The sequence below is a fragment of the Haematobia irritans genome, chromosome 3, assembly GCF_050003625.1.
Source record: "Haematobia irritans isolate KBUSLIRL chromosome 3, ASM5000362v1, whole genome shotgun sequence".
NCBI lineage: Eukaryota > Metazoa > Arthropoda > Insecta > Diptera > Muscidae > Haematobia > Haematobia irritans.
This window is the reverse complement of record NC_134399.1, coordinates 10,628,101-10,634,100: the sequence shown is the minus strand read 5'-3', so window position 1 is coordinate 10,634,100 and position 6,000 is coordinate 10,628,101.

The window sequence follows — 6,000 nt, the reverse complement described above, 5'->3', positions numbered from 1 at the left end:
TATATATATATATATATATATATATATATATATATATATATATATATATATATATATATATATATATATATATATATATATATATATATATATATATATATATATATATATATATATATATATATATATATATACAATTTTTTTTAGGTTTACTTCGATAGAAAATTTGTCAAACTTTTATTTCTATAGAAAGTTATCGCAAAATTTTATTTCTATTAAAATTTTTACAAAATTGTCTTCCCATACAAAATTTTTGCATAATTTTGTATATATACAAAAAATTTTGACAAATTTTTTTTTCTAAAGAAAATTTTGTCAAAATTTTATTTCTAGAGAAAATTTTGAAAAAAATTGCCGACTTGACAAAAATGGACCAAAATCAATTAAATTCCATTTGGTCCGATCATCGGACCAAATTTAAAAATTAATAATTTTTTGGACCAATTTCGGTTCGATCAGACCAAAATGGCAACCTTTTTCTGGACCACTAACTCTAGTTTACAAAATAACATTTTTTTCATGTACATTTGATGAGAAGTGACATTTCTTATGTATTTTGATATGCTGAATTCGAAAATGTATAATTGGATCTGTGATAAGTTAAGTGGTTCAAAATACTCGTATATCGTTGAAAATTTTCAAAAAAAAAAAATTAAATGTTACAAAAAAAAAAATTATCTAAAAATTCTATTCTAAAAGTTATAAGCAATGGAATGAATAAATGCGATGCCAAATCATACAAATTTGAGCCACTCACCTACTCAAAAATGCCACTCGGCCACACAAGATCGCATTTTTGTGTGGGTGAATGGCTCAAATTTGTATGATTTGCCTTCGGATTTATATTTCGATCAAATCCAGGCAAACGCTGATATTGTAATCGTAATAAACCATACTTCGTATGAACAATTTTCAATTTTTCAATTTTGAAAACGTTCCCCATTATTATCTTAATTTAATGCCTTCAATCGATAATACAAATCACAGATAATATATATTTTTTTGACAGCTAATAAAAATATCTCAATTTTTAATTTTTCTTTCAAAGCATTGATATTATTCTAAATTTCGTTAATGTTTATGTATGCATCTATGTTGGTTGTATATATATTTTACTTTAACTACTCTATAAACCATAATAATAATGATAATATTACCAATATAATTCTTATATTTATAGAGTATAGATAAAGTAATAATTTTGTTTAATATTATCATTATCTATAGACCATGGGTAAATAAAAAGCAAGCAAGTTCAATGTAACTTAAAATAGTCCACGTTGCAAAAACAATGTTTTGTCGGAACTAAAGTATTTTGTTTTTAAGTGCAGATATTATAAAAAAATATATTAATTAAAAATGACCACGTGTTTGAAAGAAATGTCTAATAATGATAATGGATTAATAAAACTATAATGGAAAATTAATCTTTGGAACTGTTTATTTGCGGAAAAATCAAAATGAAGTGGCATAAGAATAAGAAAAATTTTTTTTGCGGATATAAATGGATCATCTATATAAAGGGTGATACCGTCAAAATTTGGTCAATGGAAAACGCGTGTAAATCGGTGAAATCGTTTATTTAAAAAATCAAATTAAATTTCTTTTCCAAGTTCAATTAGTATAAAATTCAGGAAAAATATTCAGTTAGGCTTTCGCTTTTCCAAATCCGAATTGCCAGGTCTCACTCTTGACACCTGCCATCAGATTTTGTACAGCCACCTTGTCCACCTTCTTCGCCGCAGATAGCCAGTTTGCCTTGAACTGCTGCTCGTCCTTAGCAGTTTTTTTGGTCTTCTTTAGGTTCCGCTTGACAATAGCCCAGTATTTCTCAATTGGGCGGAGCTCTGGCGTGTTGGGAGGGTTCTTGTCCTTGGGAACAACCTGCACGTTGTTGGCGGCGTACCACTCCATGGCCTTTTTACCGTAATGGCAAGATGCCAAATCCGGCCAAAACAGTACGGAACAACCGTGTTTCTTCAGGAAAGGCAGCAGACGTTTATTCAAACACTCTTTCACGTAAATTTCTTGGTTGACAGTCCCGGTAGCTATGAAACTGCTGCTTCGATGCTGACGAAGTTTGACTGCGTTGTAATGGACGACGAAACCTACGTCAAAGCCGACTACAAGCAGCTTCCGGGACAGGAGTTTTATACGGCAAAAGGAAGGGGAAAGGTAGCAGATATTTTCAAGCACATAAAACTGTCAAAGTTCGCAAAGAAATATCTGTGGCTTGAAAAGCAGCATTTTCATAGCTTCCGGGACTGTCAACCAAGAAATTTACGTGAAATAGTGTTTGAATAAACGTCTGCTGCCTTTCCTGAAGAAACACGGTTGTTCCGTACTGTTTTGGCCGGATTTGGCATCTTGCCATTACGGTAAAAAGGCCATGGAGTGGTACGCCGCCAACAACGTGCAGGTGGTTCCCAAGGACAAGAACCCTCCCAACACGCCAGAGCTCCGCCCAATTGAGAAATACTGGGCTATTGTCAAGCGGAACCTAAAGAAGACCAAAAAAACTGCTAAGGACGAGCAGCAGTTCAAGGCAAACAGGCTTTCTGCGGCGGAGAAGGTGGACAAGGTGGCTGTACAAAATCTGATGGCAGGTGTCAAGCGTGAGGCCCGGCAATTCGGATTTGGAAAAGCGAAAGCCTAACTGAATATTTTTGCTGAATTCTATACTAATTGAACTTGAAAAAGAAATTTAATTTGATTTTTTAAATAAACGATTTCACCGATTTACACGCGTTTTCCCTTGACCAAATTTTGACCGTATCACCCTTTAAGCATAGATGATATTTAAGATTCTTTATGTTGTATTAATATTTTATTATGTCTATATAACGTTGGAAAAAAATATTGGAAAGAAAATTAACTGAAATAGACAAAAATAAAATATATATAAAATATATATTTTTATACCCTTCACCACTACTGTGGTACAGGGTATAATAAGTTTGTGCATTTGTATGTAACGCCAAGAAGGAAAAGTCTGAGACCCATCGTTTAGTATACCGATCGTCTTAGAATTAAATTTTGAGTCGATTTAGCGATGTCCGTCTGTCTGTCTGTCTGTCTGTCTGTCCGTCTGTCTGTCTCTTGATGTATTTTTGTGTGCAAAGTACAGCTCGCAGTTTTAGTCCGATTGTCCTAAAATTTGGTATGGGGTCCTGTTTCGGCTCAAAGACGATCCCTATTGATTTTGGAAAAAATCGGTTCAGATTTAGATATAGCTGCCATATATATTTTTCACCGATCTGGTCATAATTGGCGTGCATATCAACCGATCTTCCTCAAATTCCGTACATCCCAATATTTTATGAGTCTCGAAAAACTTGCAAAATATCATCCAAATCGGTTCAGATTTAGATATAGCTCCCATATATAGCTTTCGCCCGATTTACACTCCTTTGTCCACAGAGGCCAATTTTTTGCTCCGATTTAGTTGAAATTTTGCACAGGGAGTAGAATTAGCATTATAGCTATGCGTGCCAAATTTGGTGGAAATCGGTTCAGATTTAGATATAGCTCCCATATATAGCTTTCGCCCGATTCACACTCAAATGACCACAGAGGCCAATTTTTTGCTCCGATTTAGTTGAAATTTTGCACAGGGAGTAGAATTAGCATTGTAGCTATACGTGCCAAATTTGGTTGAAATCGGTTCAGATTTAGATATAGCTCCCATATATAGCTTTCGCCCGATTTACACTCATATGACTACAGAGGCCAATTTTTAACTCCGATTTACTTGAAAATTTTCACAGGGAGTAGAATTAGCATTGCAGCTATGCGTGCCAAATTTGGTTGAAATCGGTTCAGATTTAGATATAGCTCCCATATATAGCTTTCGCCCGATTTACACTCATATGACCACAGAGGCCAATTTGTTACTCCGATTTAGCTGAAATTTTGCACAGGGAGTAGAATTAGCATTGTAGCCATGCGTGCCAAAATTAATTGAAATCGGTTCAGATTTAGATATAGCTCCCATATATATGTTTTTCTAATTTCGACAAAAATGATCAAAATACCAAAATTTCCTTGTAAAATCGCCACTGCTTAGTCGAAAAGTTGTAAACATGACTCTTATTTTCATAAACTTCTAATACATATATATCGAGCGATAAATCATAAATAAACTTTTGCGGAGTTTCCTTAAAATTGCTTCAGATTTAAATGTTTCCTATATTTTTGTACTAACATCGTGTTCCTCCCTAGTGCATTAGCCGACTTAAATTTTGAGTTTATAGATTTTGTAGAAGTCTATAAAATTCTGTCCAGATCGAGTGATATTTAAATGTATGTATTTGGGACAAACCTTTATATATATCCCCCAACACATTTGACGGATGTGATATGGTATCAAACAATTTAGATCTACAAAGTGGTGTAGGGTATAATATAGTCGGCCCCGCCCGACTTTAGACTTTCCTTACTTGTTTAATTACAATAAAATGAATACCTATACATCGGTTAATATGGGGGTTATACCAAAACATCAACCGATACTCACCGTATTCGGCACACATATTTGTAGCCCTAAATTACTTTTAGATTACAACAGTCAGGCAGACAGACGGATATGGTTATGTTCTAGAATTTCTATCTGATCAAGAATATATAAACTGTATATAGTAGGAAATCGCTACTTCGATGTGTCACACACGGAATGACAAACGTATTATACGCCATTATAGTATATTTTGACACGTTGTCTCCCACCCTGTATTGGGACAGGCGGGTCCAAAAATGGATTAGTCTTAAAGATTTTGTCTTTTTGAATCAATATCTAGAACATTTTGTGGTGATCAGAACAACCACTTAAGCGCTATTATTTTTGGCCAAAAAATTGGGGCCGCCATAGTGTATTGGTTGCCACTGTTGCCAAAAATAATCAACTAAAATTTGAAGAAAATTTTACCATGTACCAAATTAAAATAAATTTTATTTTGAAGTTGGTGATCAAATTTTGTGTGTGATATAAAAAAAGGTTGTTTTATTCGAAAGAAATGTTTAATATTGAATTTATAGAAAATTCTGTTAAAATTTTATTTCTACAGAAAAAGTTGTCAAAATTTTATTTCAGTAGAAAATTTAGTCAAAAGTGTATTTCTATAGAAAATTTCGTGGAAAATTTGGTCAAAATGTTATTTCTAAGGAAAATTGTATTTCTATAGAACACTCTTGCAAAAAATTTATTTCTATAGAACATTTTTGGCAAAATTTTATTTCTAAAGTTAATTCTTGCAAAATTTTATTTCTATAGAAAATGTTGGCAAAATTTCATTTCTATAGAAAATTTTTATAAAATTTTATTTCTATTGAAAATTTTGTAAATTTTTTTTCTATAGAAAATATTGTCAATTTTTTTTCTATGGAAAATTTTGTCAATTTTTTTATATGGAAAATTTTGTCAAAATTTTTTATTTATTTCTATAGAACATTCTTGCAAAAATTTATTTCTGTAGAACATTTTTGCGACGGAAAATATTATTAATATTTGTGTTTTTGATAAATTTTGTGAATTCAAAACCACAAAAGCAATATCAAAACGATGATAGAAAATTTACATAGAAAGTGTGTGTATGTAGGTTATTGTGGTTATTTTGTTCATATTCCTGTTTTAGGTTTATTTCTGGGCCGTGCGGTCTGGGTAAAAAATTTACTACATATAGCAGTTTTTTTCTCAGAGCCCTCTACACCATCTAGACATCTGTTCTCTTATATATAGAGTTCAAGGCTGTGTCTTGTCAATTAGATTGTCTTGGCGACCCGCGCTGCCCCAATGAATTATAATTTTGGACGAAGATTTTTCCAAAATTGGACCAAAATTCCAAATTAAGTTAATATCATTTAAAAGTTAAAATTTTTCCAAAAATTTTACTTCGATAGAAAAGTAAAATTTTTATTTCTATAGAAAATTTTGTCCAAATTTATTTCTATCGAAATATTTGTCAAAATGTTATTTCTATAGAAAATTTTGTCAAAATATCTTTT